Source organism: Microcebus murinus, chromosome 16 (genome assembly GCF_040939455.1).
Source record: "Microcebus murinus isolate Inina chromosome 16, M.murinus_Inina_mat1.0, whole genome shotgun sequence".
Classification (NCBI taxonomy): domain Eukaryota; kingdom Metazoa; phylum Chordata; class Mammalia; order Primates; family Cheirogaleidae; genus Microcebus; species Microcebus murinus.
This window is the reverse complement of record NC_134119.1, coordinates 72,330,850-72,346,281: the sequence shown is the minus strand read 5'-3', so window position 1 is coordinate 72,346,281 and position 15,432 is coordinate 72,330,850. Positions and strand designations below refer to the sequence as shown.

The following is a 15,432-nucleotide window of genomic DNA, read 5'->3' as shown; positions in this document are numbered from 1 at the left end:
AGCAAGAAAAAAATCAAATAACCCTATTAAAAAGAGGGCAAAGGACTTGAACAGAAACTTTTCTAAAAAAGAAAAGAGAATGGCCAACAAATATGAAAAAATGCTCAACATCTCTAATCATAAGGGAAATGCAATTTAAAACCACAATGAGATATCACATTACTCCAGTGAGAATGACCTTTATGAAAAATTCTCCAAACAATAAATGCTGCCATGGATCCGGAGAGATAGGAACACTCTTACACTGCTGGTGGGACTGCAAACTAGTTCAACCTCTGTGGAAAGCAATATGGAGATAACAAGTGATATAAGTGAATCTGCCATTTGATCCAGCAATCCCATTGTTGAGCATCTACCCAAATGATCCAATGCCACTCTACAAAAAAGACACCTGCACTCGAATGTTTATAGCAGCAGAATTCATAATGGCAAGGTTGTGGAAATGGCCACAGTGCCCATCAATCCAGGTATGGATTCCTAAAATGTGATATATATATATATATATATATATATATATATATATATATATACACCATAGAGTACTATTGAGCTCTAAGAAACAAAGGTGATACAGCACAACTTATATTTTTCTGGTTAGATGTGGAACCCATACTACTAAGTGAAGGCTCCCAAGAATGGGAGCACTACCCAAGAATGGGAGCAACAACAGCAAACTGGTATTAACTGAGCAGCACCTAAGTGGACACACAGGTACTGCAGTAATAGGGTATTGGGCAGGGGGGCGGGGGAGAGAGGCAAGTATATACATACATAATGAGATGTGCTCATCTAGGGGATGGTCATGATGGAAACTTAGACTTGGTGGGGAGGGGCGGGAATAGGCATTTATTGAAACCTTAAAATCTGTACCCCAATAGAAAAATAGACAACATCTGTACCCCAGAGGAAAGAAAAACAGGCGTAAGGTACAAAGAGCTATTATATAAATAACTGCCAGAGGTAAATATATACAGTGACTTTCACAAAGAAGACACAAAGTGCATTAATTACCCACTTGTTTTCTGTGAGAACTGTTTAGAGTTACTAACACAAAAAAGTGGCAAAGAGCGTTAATTACAAACCATCTTTCCCTGACAACAAACGCAGTGTCTATAGTTCCCAGGAAGATCTAATACAAGACACATAAAGGTCTTTATACAATATTTCCATATACAACATTAACCCTGACCATAACCATAACCCTACCTGAATACCATAACCCTAACTAGCCCTGCTGAAAACCCTAACCATGACCCTATTCCTACCCCAAAACCCTAACCTCACCCTCTCCTTGGTACAAAAACTTAACCCTATCCCTAACAATAGCCTAGAAGTACATTGAATACCTACCTGCTTTCTTTTCTCTGAAAGTTAAACAATTTTCTAGTTTTTTGTAAATTGCACATAAGGAAAACAATATACTTTCATTAAGAAGTCCCAAATGCAAACACTTAGAGTGACTTACTCAAAGCAGTGAGAAATTGCCTTGATAACATAGCTGCTTTTATCGGAGAAAAGAAGCTTGTGTAGAGTTTCATAGAACACACGCATAAGATACAATAAGTTCTTACATAAATAACTACCAAGGGTAAATATTTCAGTGATGTACAGAAAGAAACGATAAGGTGCATTAATTACAACCTTGCTTATCTCTAAGAAAACAACCATAAGTTACCAAATTTTATAAAGATATTCCAAAGACACATTGTTAGAATTACTTATACAGAGAAGACACAAAATCCATTGATGACAAACTTGCTTTTCTGAAAATCTGAAGCAGTATTTAGAGTTTCCCGTCATATTCACAGAAAAAAGATAATGTTCTTTCTAAAGAAGTTTCAAATGGGACAATAACCCTAAACCTACCCCTGGAAAAAACCCTAAACCTAACCCTATACCTTCCCCGAATCCCTAACACTAACACTAACACGAAACCATAACCCTCACAAGAAACCCTAACGCAGCCGATGCTGAAACTGTATCCCTAACGCCAACACTATCCTTGAAGAACATTGAATATACGCTTGCTTTCTCTGAAAAATAAGTGTTTCTAGTTAACTATGAATTGCACATAAGGAACAATAACTACATGCATAAAGAACTTCCAAAAGCAAACATTTTCAGTGAATTACACAAAAAGGGAGAAGCAGGGTGTGTTGGTTCATACCTGTAATCCTAGCACTCTAGGGGAACGAGGCGGGCTGATTCCTAGAGGCAAGGAGTTCGAAACACAAAGATGGGAGAAATTGCATTGATAAAACAGTCTCTGAGAAATGAAGCAGTGTGTAGAGTTTCATACAAAACACATATAAGATAAATGAGTTCTTAAATCAATAACTTCCTAAGGTAAATATTTACAGTGATTTACACAAGAAGCAACAATGTGAGTTAATTACACACCTGCATTAAATTAGAACTGAGATAATGTGTAGAATTTCCTAGAAAACAACCTAAAGTTAGGATAAGTTATATCATACATATATTAAAAGGATATATATTAACAGATAATTACACAAAGAAGGGACAGAGTATATTCCTAAAAACTTACTTTTCCTGAAAAATTGAAGCAGTGTTTACAGTTTAATGTCCCATTCATAAACAACAATATTGTGATCGTTCTAAAGAAGTTCCATATGCCACACTAACCCTAACTGTAGCTCAAAACACTAACCCTAACCCTAGCCATGCCCCAAACCCTAATCCTAACATGAAAATGTAACCATAATGGTGTGTTGAGCGAAACCCTAACTCTAACCGAAAGTGAAACCGTAAACCTAACCCTAAAAATCCAAGAATTACATTATATATGATACCTTTTCTCTGAAAGATAGTGTTTCTAGTTTCCTATGAATCGCACAACGAGAACATATCTATATTCATAAGGAAGTTCCAAATGTAAACATTTAGAGTGACTTACAAAAAGAAGCGAGAAATTGCATTGATAACACAGTAACGTGTCTGAGAAATGAAGCAGTGTATAGGTATCATAGAAAACACACAAAAGGTACAATCAGTGGTGACATATATAACTTCAAAAGGTAAATATTTCCAGGGACTTAGACAAAGAAGCGACGAAGTGCATTAATTAAACCGTAGCTTTTCTGGGAAAACAGAAGCATTGTGTCGAGTTTCGTAGAAAACACCAATTAGAATAAATAAGATAAAGATATTCCAAGGATACAGGTTTATAGTTACCTACTGACAAGCAGCAGAGTGTCCTGATTCCAAATTAGTTTTCCCTAACAACGGAAGAAATTTTTATAGTTTCCAGGCATATTATTACAACAAATATAATGTTCTTTCTACAGAAGTTACATATACAACATTAACCATAACCATAACTCCAACACTACCTGAATGCCATAACCCATACAATAGCCATGCTGAAAACCCTAACCCTAACCCAAACCCTATTCCTACCCCGAAACCCTAACCCTAACCCTAACATGAAATCCGACCCTAACCTTATCGCTAGAGTGAAACAGTAAGCCTAACCCTAAAACGAGCTTAGAAGTACATTAAATGTATGCTTGCTTTTTCTCTGTACGTTAAACCGTGGTCATAGTTTCCAGTTTATCACCGATAAAAAACAGTATCTACTTGCATAAATAAATTCAAAAGCAAACTTTTAGATTTACTTATACAAAGAAGTGAGAAATTGCATAGATAAGAAAGTTGCATTTCTCAGAGAAATGAAGCACTATATTGAGGTTAACAGAAAACACGAATAATATACAATGAGTTCCTACATGAATAACTACCAAAGGTAAATGTTAACAGTGACTTACACAAGCAAGAATGTGCGTTAATTTCACAGTTGCTCTTCTCTGACAAGTGAAGCAATGTGTAGAGTTTCCTAGAAAACAACTGAAAGTTACAATAAGTAATATAAAGAAATTCCAAGTGTATATATTTACAGATAATTGCACAAAGAAGTGAAAAAGTACATTACTTAAATATTGCTTATAAGATCAACAGAAGTGTTTATAGTTTGCAATCACATTCGTACAAAACATTCTGTTCTTTCTAAAGAAGTTACATAAGCAATCCTAACATTTACCCCAGCTCAAAATCATAAGCCTAATTCTAACCCTAACCTTATACCTAGCCTGAAACTCTAATCCTAATTTTAACATGGAAACCTATTCCTAACCCTCTTTGGTGAAACCCTAACCGTAACAAAAGTTGAAAACATCACCCTAGCCCTAACACTGTCCTAGCAGGACATTAAATATACGCTTGCTCCTCTCTGAAAGATAAACAATGTTTCTAGTTTCCTGTGAATCTCACATATCGAACAGTATCTACCTTCATAAAGAAGTTCCATATGCAAACATTTACAGTTACTTAAACAAAGAAAGAAATTACATTGATAACAAAGTTGCTTTTCATTGAGAAATGAAGCAGTGTGTAGAGTTTCATTGAAAACACGCATAAAGTACAAGTTCTTACATAAATAACTTCCAAAGGCAAATATTTCCAGTGAGAAAGAAGCGATAATGTGCGGTAATTACACACTTGCCTTTCTCTGAGAAATGAAGCAGTGTGTTGTGTTTCATAGTAAACAGCCCAAAGGTAGAATAAGTTTTAAAGATATTCTGAAGATACATTATTAGAGTTACTTGTAAAAAGAAGAGACAAAATAAATAGACTACAAACGTGCATTTCCCGGAAAATTGACCGGTGTTTATAGTTTCCAGTCACATTTGTAAGACAAATGTAATGTTCACTCTACAGATATTCCACATGCAAAGATAACCACCACCATAACATTAGACATATTGTAAACCATAACCCTAATCCTAACCTAGCACAAAACTCTATCCCTAAGCCTAATGCAACCCCGAAAGCCTAACACTAGCCCTAAAATGAAACCCTAACCCTAACAATAACCCTAGTGTGCAACCCTAACCTTATCCCCAACACTAGCTTAGAAGTACATTAAATATGCGCTTGTTGTTCTATGAACATTAAACAGTGTTTCCAGTTTCCTGTGAAAGACCCATAGGACCTTACCACTTTCACAAGGAAATCCCTAATGAAAACATTAGAGTGAACTACACGAAGGAGTGTGGAACTGCATTGATAACACAGCTGCATATCTCTGAGAAGCGAAGCAGTATTTAGAGTTTCATAGAAAATGTGCATAAGGTAAAAGAAGTAGAGTTTCCATGAAAACACACTAAAGTTACAGGAAATAATATCATAAAGACATTTCAACTATATTAGAGCAATTTAAACAGAGAAGGGGAGAAGTGCATTCCTACAAAGATGCTCTTCCTGTGCGTCAGGAGAGTCTGTAGACTCTAGTCACGTTTATACCGCATTACGCTCTTTCTAAAGAAGTTCCACGTCCCACCTTAAGCCTAGCCCTAGCTCAAAACCCTAAAACTTACCCTGGCCCGAAACAAAACCTTATCCTTATCTGTATCCGCACCCGGCACACTAACACTAACCCTAACAGGAAACAGTGACCCTCGCAGGGACACGAAACACTATCCAACCCGGAAGCTAAAGCCGGACAGCTAACCCTGACATTATCCGAGAATAACATTGAGTATACGCTTGCTCTTCTCTGAGAAATAAACAGTGTTTCTCGTTTCCTATGATTCGCACATAAGGCACAGTATGTACCGTCATAAAGAAGTCCCAAATGCAAACATTTAGAGTGACTTACACTGAGAAGCAAGAAATTGCATTGAAAACATAGATCCATTTCACTGATAAGTGAAGCAGTGTGTAGAGTCTCATACAAAACACATAAAAGGTACAGTGAGTTATTACACAAAAAATTTCCAAAGGGAAATACGGACAGTGACTTTCACAAAGAAGAGAAAGTGCGCCTTAATAACACATTTGCTATTCTGTGATATCTGAAACACTGTGTAAAGTTTAGTAGAAAACAACCATGTTTTAGAATAACTTATATAATAAAGATATTACAAGGATACATGCTTACAGTTACTTACACAAAGTGACTAAGTGCATTGAACGCAAATGTTCTTTTTCGTGACAATGGAAGCAGTGTTTAGAGTTTCCGAAAACAGTACTATAACACACACAATGTTCTTTCTACAGAAGGTCCATGTATAACACTAACCCTAACTGCACCTGAACACCACAACCCTAACACTAAAACTGTGAAAACCCCAACCCCAACCTTATTCCCACCCCAAAACCCCAACCCTAACCTTAAGACTAGCCCTAGCGCAAAACCCTAACCCTATCACTGGCTTAGAAGTACATTGACTACACGCTTGCTTTTCTCTGAAAGTTAAACAGTACTTCTGGTTTCCTGTGCATCGTACATAAGGAACAGTATCCACTTTCATAAAGAAGTTCCAAACACGCTTTTCCGCCCGCTCCCTCCCTGCCACTGAGCGCGGCTGCCTCTCGGCGCTCGCTGCCGACTGCCGGCTCCTGCCACGCCGGCGCCGCCGCCTCCCTGCAGCCTCCATCAGAGTCATCTGCCGGGACCTCATCAGCCATGACGAGATGTTCTCTGACATTCACTGATCCGAGAGATCGCAGGCGGCCTGTGCCTGGAGGTGGAGGGGAAGACAGTCAGTAGGACAGAGGGCGACATTGATGACCTGCTCGTTGGTGGCAATGTTTCCGCTGAAGGCCCTGAGGGCGAAATAACGGAAAGCACAGTAATCACTGGTGTTGATATCGTCATGAACCATCACTTGCAAGAAACCAGCTTTACAAAAGAAGCCTACAAGAAGTACATCAAAGATTACATGAAGTCAATCAAAGGCAAACTTGAAGAACAGAGACCAGAAAGAGTAAAACCGTTTATGACAGGGACTGCAGAACAAATCAAACAAATCCTTGCTAATTTCAAAAACTACCATGAATCAAGATAGCATGGTTGCTCTACTGAACTACCGTGAGGACGGTGTGACCAAATATATGATTTTAAGGATGGTTTAGAAATGGAAAAATGTTAACAAACTTGGCAATTACTTTGGATCTATCACCTGTCATCATAACTGGCTGCTGCTTGTCACCCACACAACACTAGGATTAAAGACAAATGGGCCTGAAGTCATCTTGAGCTCTTCATTTATCTTCACAGTGATTTATTTGGAGTGGAGGCATTGTTTGTAAGGAAAAAACATTGTCATGTAAGTAGTCTAAAAATAAAATGCATTTAAACTCCTTTTGACTGAATGCCTTTTAGTTTAATACATATTTAAATTAAATCTATAGTGTTCCTGGAGAAGCTAGAGCCTGGTTGTAGGCCAACAATAGCATAAGACTGTCATCAGATACACTCCACAGTGGAAACTACTTCTGGGACTGGACTATAAAAAGGAACCAAAAGTTTTAATTCTGAGTTGCACTAAAGGGAAAAGACCGTGCTCATAGTGTAAACACTTGAAGTAGAGCCCTAACACATTTCATCACCTCCAATGGAAGGAAGTACTAACTCTGGAAGAGATTACCAAGAGAATAAAAAAAGACTAATTCAGTTGGGCAAAAAAAAGAAGTTCCCAATGCAAACATGTAGAGTGACTTACACAAAGAAGTGAGAAATTGCATTGATAACACAGTTGCTTCTGTCTGAGAAATGAAGCAGTGTGTAGGGTTTCATAGAAAACATGCATAAGGTACAATAAGTTCTTACATAAATAACGTCCAAACGCAAATATGCACAGTGATTTACAAAAAGAACCGACCACGTGTGTCATGGCCCGTTTATAAGACGGAAGATGAACACAGAACACAAAACACTAACACAACAAAAAACAGAGAAACACGTACAAATGGTTGACTCGAGTAATAATACACGGGGTCCGTTTTATTTTTATACTCTAAAAGATTAATGTTATTTCCTTGTTCGTAAGCACCCAGGCGTGGCAGCGATAGCCATAAATTCCGGAGAACGTAGGTTTAGGGAAGCAGAATGCCCTGACTCAGATTCTCAAGGAGGTTGCTCTAGGCACTAGGACTAAAGGACTGAGATTAGCAAGGGTGGGCAAGGTGAGCCTCAGGGGGCATTTCTCATCCACAGCTTCTCTTAGGGTGACCCCCTAAGATCGTCAGATGAACCCAGGCTCCTGTGCCTGGCTTAAGTTGCGCCTCCATTGAGGGGTGTCTAACCCATCATTGACGAACCAGCCATCTTATGGGGTGTACGCAGCAATCACAGGAACAATATATTTCTCGTGTGGCCTCCAGACCCCCAATGCTGTGCGGTGGGCGCTCTTGCTAGTTGAAGCTCAGGTCCTTTGTTATGCCTCTGGGCAACACCTTTGTTTATCACAGGGAGTCTGTCAGGAACAGATGACTTTCAAACACTGGTCAGAACACGTATAATACTAATTCTTTTTTTTTTTTTTTTTTGAGACAGAGTCTCACTTTGTTGCCCAGGCTACAGTGAGTGCCGTGCCGTCAGCCTAGCTCACAGCAACCTCAGACTCCTCCTGGGCTCAAGCGATCCTCCTGCCTCAGCCTCCCGAGTAGCTGGGACTACAGGCATGCGCCACCATGCCCGGCTAATTTTTTTGTGTGTGTATATATTTTTAGTTGGTCAATTAATTTCTTTCTATTCTTAGTAGAGACGGGGTCTCGCTCAGGCTGGTTTCGAACTCCCGACCTCGAGCAATCCGCCCGCCTCGGCCTCCCAGAGTGCTAGGATTACAGGCGTGAGCCACCGCGCCCGGCCTAATTCTTTAATCCCATGTGTAACTTTAATTCTGAAACTAGAAAAATATGTCAGTCCTCTATATCTCCCCATATCTTATTTAATTTTGAAGAGGAACACGCTGAAACACAGCCATTATTTTGTCTTTGCTGTTGCCAGGTAGCTTGCATTTTTTTCCAGCATCAGTAGATTAAGAACACAAAACATTATACAAGGAGGAGAACACCCAAATTACTTTCCAATACTACTAAGCATAGTTTTTTTTAATGAAGCCAATGGAAAGGCCTGGACCATCCACTGGCCAGGCCAGAAAAGAAGTCATTATTATTAAAACCTGGCAAATTGTCTTGGAAAGCAGAGGTGATTTCTTGTTCTAATTTTTGGAGGTCACTATATTGGTTTCAGCTTCCATTTAACAATTTTCATAATGACATCGAATGTCAACTACTATTGAAAGGCATAGGAGTGACACAAAAATGGGAAGACTTCTAATCACAACAGAGAAAAAGATTTTGTCAAACCTGAATTTGGTCTCCTGGCCACTGAACTGTAAGAACGGCTGAGGAAGCAATAGCTATTAAGCCAAAGACTGCCACGCTTAGTAGACTAAGGACAGGTTTTGTTTTACAATCCAGAGAAGTTATTTTATTTAAAAGAGTGGTGACCCGGGCTGAATCACCCCAAGGTCAAGATAGGTCGACAGGCTACCATATCTCCGTATGAACCTTGAGAATATATAGACTATGTAAGGATTTGTTAAAAGTAGCCCATGGAGTGAAGTTTATACAAGTAAATAGGGCACAATTCCCATGCAAGTCAGCTTTCCTGTAGACTGGCTCGAATAAACAGTTCCCATGTGTAAAAGATAAGGACAAGGAACGCATGCCAATAAAGTTTTAGAATGCCGATGCTGGAGGTGTCTTTTAAGCCTCCGTTCTCTTCTGAGGACATATTTCCTACCCAAATTTTGAGATTTCCTTTTGTAGCCAAGGGTTTCTAGACCTGCCTTTGTTTTTCTGACCCACTGAGTGAAGCTGTGGAGGGGAAAGGCCTTTATCATGCCAGATAACCTCCTCATTAGCAATGGCCTCAACAGTGTCTTGATAAACATGCCAGCATAAGGAGTGACCAGAAAACTTTTCTTTTAAAGTCACCACAGGGGCTCTAGTCAACAATCAGGATTATTTTGTACTTCTTTTAGAACTTTACTTCTATATATGCTCCACTCAAAATGAGTTAAGGGAGGTTTAAGATGAGGCATGGAGCAAAGCCGTAAGCAGGAGGTCTTCCTGTCAAATTACACATTACCCCCTTAAAACCTTTCATGGATAATAATGTAGTGCGGGTAGCAAACGAGGTGGAATTATAGTGCAAACCTCATGCTTTATATGAATGTTAAGCACTGTTCCCCAGCCCCAAGGCAAACGAGGTAGCCTTGAGCATAAGTGAAATAATTGAAAACTACCCCCCACCCTTCATCCTCAGGAGGCGGTGACTGATATTGAAATGGAGGTGGCACCAATTTTGAATTCTTAGTATAGACAAGGACGTTGGGCTCTCCTTATGACACTGCATTAAAAAGGGGAGGATATGGAACCTAAGCCCAATATATATACTAAGCATTAACAGAATCAACCTGGCCAATTACAGAGGAATATAAGATTAGCAAGGAGGCAGCTTGGCTAAGGAGCAGCCACATTGCCAGCATTACTGCCTGCGTTCCCTTCTTTTGTTTGGGGCACTTCTGTCCCATCTTGTGTGGTTTCCTGGTGTGGATATTGTCTTTTGAGTCATCGTACAGGAACTCTCTCAAAACCGTGTCCTGTGGAAACGTAAGCATATACTCGCCCCGAGTGAAGAACTTTTTCCTCAATCCATCCTCTAGTAGGAGCAGCATGCACAGGGTCCCAGGCCTACTGCAAAGGAGGGGAAGAAGCAAAATGACGCTCTGCTGTTGAAGTATGTAGGTCCTGCCAAAGATTTATTTATTTTTTTTTTTTTTATTCTAACCCCTGAGCAGTACAAAGATTTAAAAATTAAGGGCACAGAGGGCACAGAGTAAATGTCAGTGAGATTTCTTAACTCTTCCTTTTTCTTGAGAGTACGATTGACATGTTTAATGATGGCTTGCCTTGGCTGTTAAAAGGAATTTTAGTAATATGTTGAATGGAATATAATGTTAAGAACTTTGCAAGTTTTCGGGAGGTATAAGCTGTAGCATTATCTGTTTTTAATGTCGCTGGAAGTCTCATGAGAGCAAAACAGAATAAGGATGAGTAATAGCCTCATCGGCCTTTTTAGTGCTGTAGCCCACTAAAAATGAGAATAAGTGCTGTTCGAATGATGCACGTACCACGCAACTCTCGTGGGTTGCAACCAGTGGCGAGAGAGGGAACAGTGAGAGGGGCGCAGGCGGACCACAAGTGGATAATTGCAGGAGCTTGTTTTTTGGAGAGAAAAATTCCTTGTTGAAGGCTTTTAGCATTAGTAAAGTTTACTTTGCTGGACTGATGGAAAAGGAGAGATAACAACTCTTGGCACCTGGGAACTCCAATAACCAATTCTGCGAGTGCTGGAAGCATCAGTAAAACAAAGTAAAAACAAAGTAGGTGAGATAACTACTTTATGGCCATTTTACATAGAATAATTTTAGGTTTTATACTGGCTTTAGGGAAGAATTTATACAAGAGGCAGACAAGGACAGAAATTTTTTTCTTTGAAGCCTTTAAGTTAGTTATTTGAATCCCATCAACATAAGATCACCTGGCTGTAGACGGAGGGAAAAAACTTTTAGCAACAACTGTTAGCACCTCAAACAATAATACAAAGTGGTAACATGCTTTTTACATGAGGATCAAGCTTATTTACCAAAGGTTACTAAATTCACGTGAAGCATTTGGGTTAAATTTATGAGCGCTCACTTAAATTTAAACTGGTCCGGAACCATATAAGCACAAACACGTAATACATGGACAGACATAAAACATACCCAAACATATACACTCTCCCACACACATATACACACACAAAGTTTCTATAAATTTTACCCTAGAACTCTAGACATGAAATGGTAACCCAAACCCACCAGTCTGTAAAAGAAAGCAGGATCTAAATTTCTTCTGATGAGACTGGAACTTATTCACATGGCAAACTTAGTCGCTTTTGCTTGATAGGTAACCTAATTAGGCCTGTGGCTCGAAGTTTTGGGTAAAGCAGTTTTTATAGTGATTTGATTTTTTTTTAAAAAAGCTAGAGATTTATTGTTATTTTGTGATTAATAAATCATCAAATTGGTTATGACACTATCCCACACTGTATACCACCACTCACCAGTACAAAAGTTTTAAAACCAGACTGAGGCATAAGGCAGAAAGAGCAAAGACACATGAATATCATCCTTAGTAATCTCCAGTCATGCCTCCACCCTAACCTTTGTACATATTTTCCTCCTGGGAAAAGTGTCAGAGCAGTGCATGAACTGCTGGGCAACCTGGCCTCTTGACCTTTTTTAACAGCAAGCAACTTGTAGAAGTAATGGAATTCACCTTGTATTTCCCTTGATTTTATTGGTCTGGACTCATTTTAGGTTACTTTAACATTTTAATTTCCTGTAACTGTACATGAGAGAATGACCTAAGAGAATACTGAACCAGAGTCAGTCAAATATATTACTGACCCTAAATTATGTTTTAATTGGTCCTAAAGGAATGTACCATCCCAACAGTTTGAGTTAGGCAGAACTTCTCTGGGGAGGGAAGAAAAAGGCTGCAGAACAGCCAAATGTACTCAACATTGTTAAAACAGCTTTTGTTTTCACCCCTGAATGATACTTCTTTACTACACTATATGCACAGAAATCCTAACAGAATCTTAGTTGCCAGTATTATTTAAACTGGCCTAATCCAGGATAGATTCCAGTGCTCCCCTTTCCCTCCTCTCTGAGGCTCTGCACAATATTTAACTATTTCTTAATAGAACTACCAAAACACTTCAGAAACAAGTGGCTCACAAATCATTTTAAATCCATGTATTGCCTGTGCATGAGAAAACAGATAAACCCAAAAGATAGTTCTATTTTTATATGGCAATTAAAAATAACTGAAACATCAAGACACTTTCAGTGAAATCAACATTTCAATTACAAATTGTAATGCCTGTTAAAACTATCTATGGGAGAAGCTGAAAAGTCCTAGGCAAATGCACTTTTGGGTATACTACAGTGTTCCTTCAGTCTGCACAAAGATTAAGGTTAATTTACAGTCAATTTGTGAATGTTGAGACAATGTTACATTATGTTGTCTGTACAATTAAATGTCCTTAAAGAGATAACCAGAATCAGCTTTTCTACTATATTTTCAAAAAACCTGACTAACCAATACTTTTTGCTGGGAGATGTTTATCAAAGATGCCGTAAGATTTTATACAATTAGAAAATACTCAACTCTGAGAGTATTTCCTTATCTTGACTTTTTCGGTTACAGGTGTTTTGCTCAGATAACCTATTGCAATATGATTCTAGAAACGCAGTCCCAAATGTGCATACTCTGATTTGATTTTTTTTAAAAAAACCTTTACCCTTTAGGTAGTCTTTCAATTGTAAATACCATAAATAATGTTATCTTAACATCAATAGAGTGAGCAGGATTTACAGTAGCCAGAAAAGAAGAGAGAGAAATAAGTTGGACACATTTTAATAAGTGGTAGGTCGACCATTTCAGCTCTGAATTTTCTTTGATGTAATTTTGCCCTTTCATGAAAACTTGTGCAGAAGAATTAGTTATAACCAGCTGGAGGCCTAGAAAACCTGGCATGCCTTTGAATCCTTTTATTTACAAAAATACTTGCAAGTAAAGGTGGGCAAACCATTTGGGGTGCCCAAGAGTCATTTTCTTTGTTTTTCCTTGTTTTTAAAGGATTTCTTATTTTTCTTACAGAAAAGCCAATTGAGATTAATTTTAGGATAAAAAGACAATGGAGAAGACCTTTTAGAATGCACCTTCAAACTTAAATTAGGAACACAAACAATTTTCAGGACAGGAACTAGTTTAGAATACTCCAAGACCATCACCCAAAAATGGGAGGTTCGGATCTCAGGAGGGCTTACCAGTTCCTGCTAAAGGAGAAGCTTGGAGTTGGAAAGCATAAAAGGGTCATGCCGGGGCCTAGCGCCGAGTTCGCACTGCTCCTTAGGTTGTCCTGAGTCTTTTCTGAGATCTTGCTGACGATGCTGCACACCGAGATGTTAGAGAAGCTGCGGCAACCATTTATTTTTGACATGACAAAATCTTTAAATTAATAATATCTCCTTGCTGATGAACTACATGCAAGGCTGTAACAACATGCTGCCAGCTATATAAACTTGCTGAACTTAGCTGAACTTGTGATTGAGATTCAAACCAGTAACAACGTTTCTACACAAAAGCAAACAACTGCTTTAGGGTTCCTTCTTTTAATTTCACCCCCAAAGAGTTTAACAACCCTGAATTAACTTTCTGTATTCCCGCACTGTAGCGGAGGAGGTATTTCCCATTTTTCCCAAGAGTCCCCTGTTGGGTGACCATTAGCCAAAAGGGTGCCCTCTTGGTTCTCAATTTTTCCGGACAGTCCCCTGTTGGATGCCACTTACTGATAGCCAAAGAGGTACCTGCCCGGTCTTTGGCCCTGAAATGATACAGACCCTGCTTGCTGTTGACCCGTTAACTGGACGGAAGATGAACACAGAACACAAAACACAAACACAAAGAAAATCACAGACACACGTACAAATGGTTGACTCGACTAATAATACACCGGGTCCGTTTTATTTTTATACTGTAAAAGATTAAAGTTAGTTCCTTATACGTAACCACCCAGGCGTGGCAGCGATAGCCATAAATTCCGGAAAGCGTCGCCTTAGGGAAGCAGATATCCCCTGACTCAGAATTTCAAGGTGGTTGCTCTAAGCAGTAGGCATAGCTAAAAAACTATTAGCAAGGATGGGCAAGATGAGCCACAGGGGGCATTTCTCAACCACAGCTTCTCTTAGGATGACCCCCTAAGATCTTTGGCTGAACCCTAGCGACTGTGCTTGGCTTAGGTCCCCCCTCCCTTGTGTGGTCTTACCCGTCATTGACTAACCAGCCATCTTATGTGGTGTACAAAGCAATCACAGGAACAATATGTTTATCGTGTGGCTTCTAGACCACCCAATGCCGTGGGATGGGGCTGCTCTTGCTAGTTGTGGCTCAGTTCCTTTGTTATGCCTCTAGGCAACACCTTTGTTTATCACAGGGAGCCTGTCCAGAACAAATTACTTTCAAACAGTCTGAGCAGAACATGTACATTACTCACTAACTTTAATTCTTAAACTAGGAAAATATATCTCAGTCCCCTATGTCAGTGTCTACTGTGGGCCTTCTTCACTCTGAAGCCACTGTCTACCTCGTCCAACTCCACTGGGCCTCCCAAGTCCTCCAAGCTGGCTGATGATACCTTGGGCTGTGCATGGTGACTGATGTGTACTGTCTCTGAGTGTGTCTGGGCAAGCACAGCTGAACCTGTGGTATGAATGAGTGGGTGTGTGTGTGTGTGTGTGTGTGTGTGTTATGTTTATATGAAGGCTTCACTGTGTGGCTTTTGTGTGGGTCTGTCTTTGAGTGTTGCATATGCCTCTCCTTGTTTCTTCATGAGTTTTCGTGGCTCTGGAGTGTAGAGAAGCGGCTGTGCCATGGAGCCCTGGTGGAGGTATATCCACATAGGCCGTGCAAAGATGTACACCATGGCTGCTGAGTCTTGGTAGC

General features: G+C 39.5%; 1 pseudogene; it reads left to right on the top strand.

Moving 5' to 3' along the window:
* Positions 1-6,953, top strand: part of LOC105864491 (translationally-controlled tumor protein-like) — a 28,694-nt pseudogene extending 21,741 nt beyond the window's left edge.
* The last annotated feature ends 8,479 nt before the right edge of the window (positions 6,954-15,432 follow it).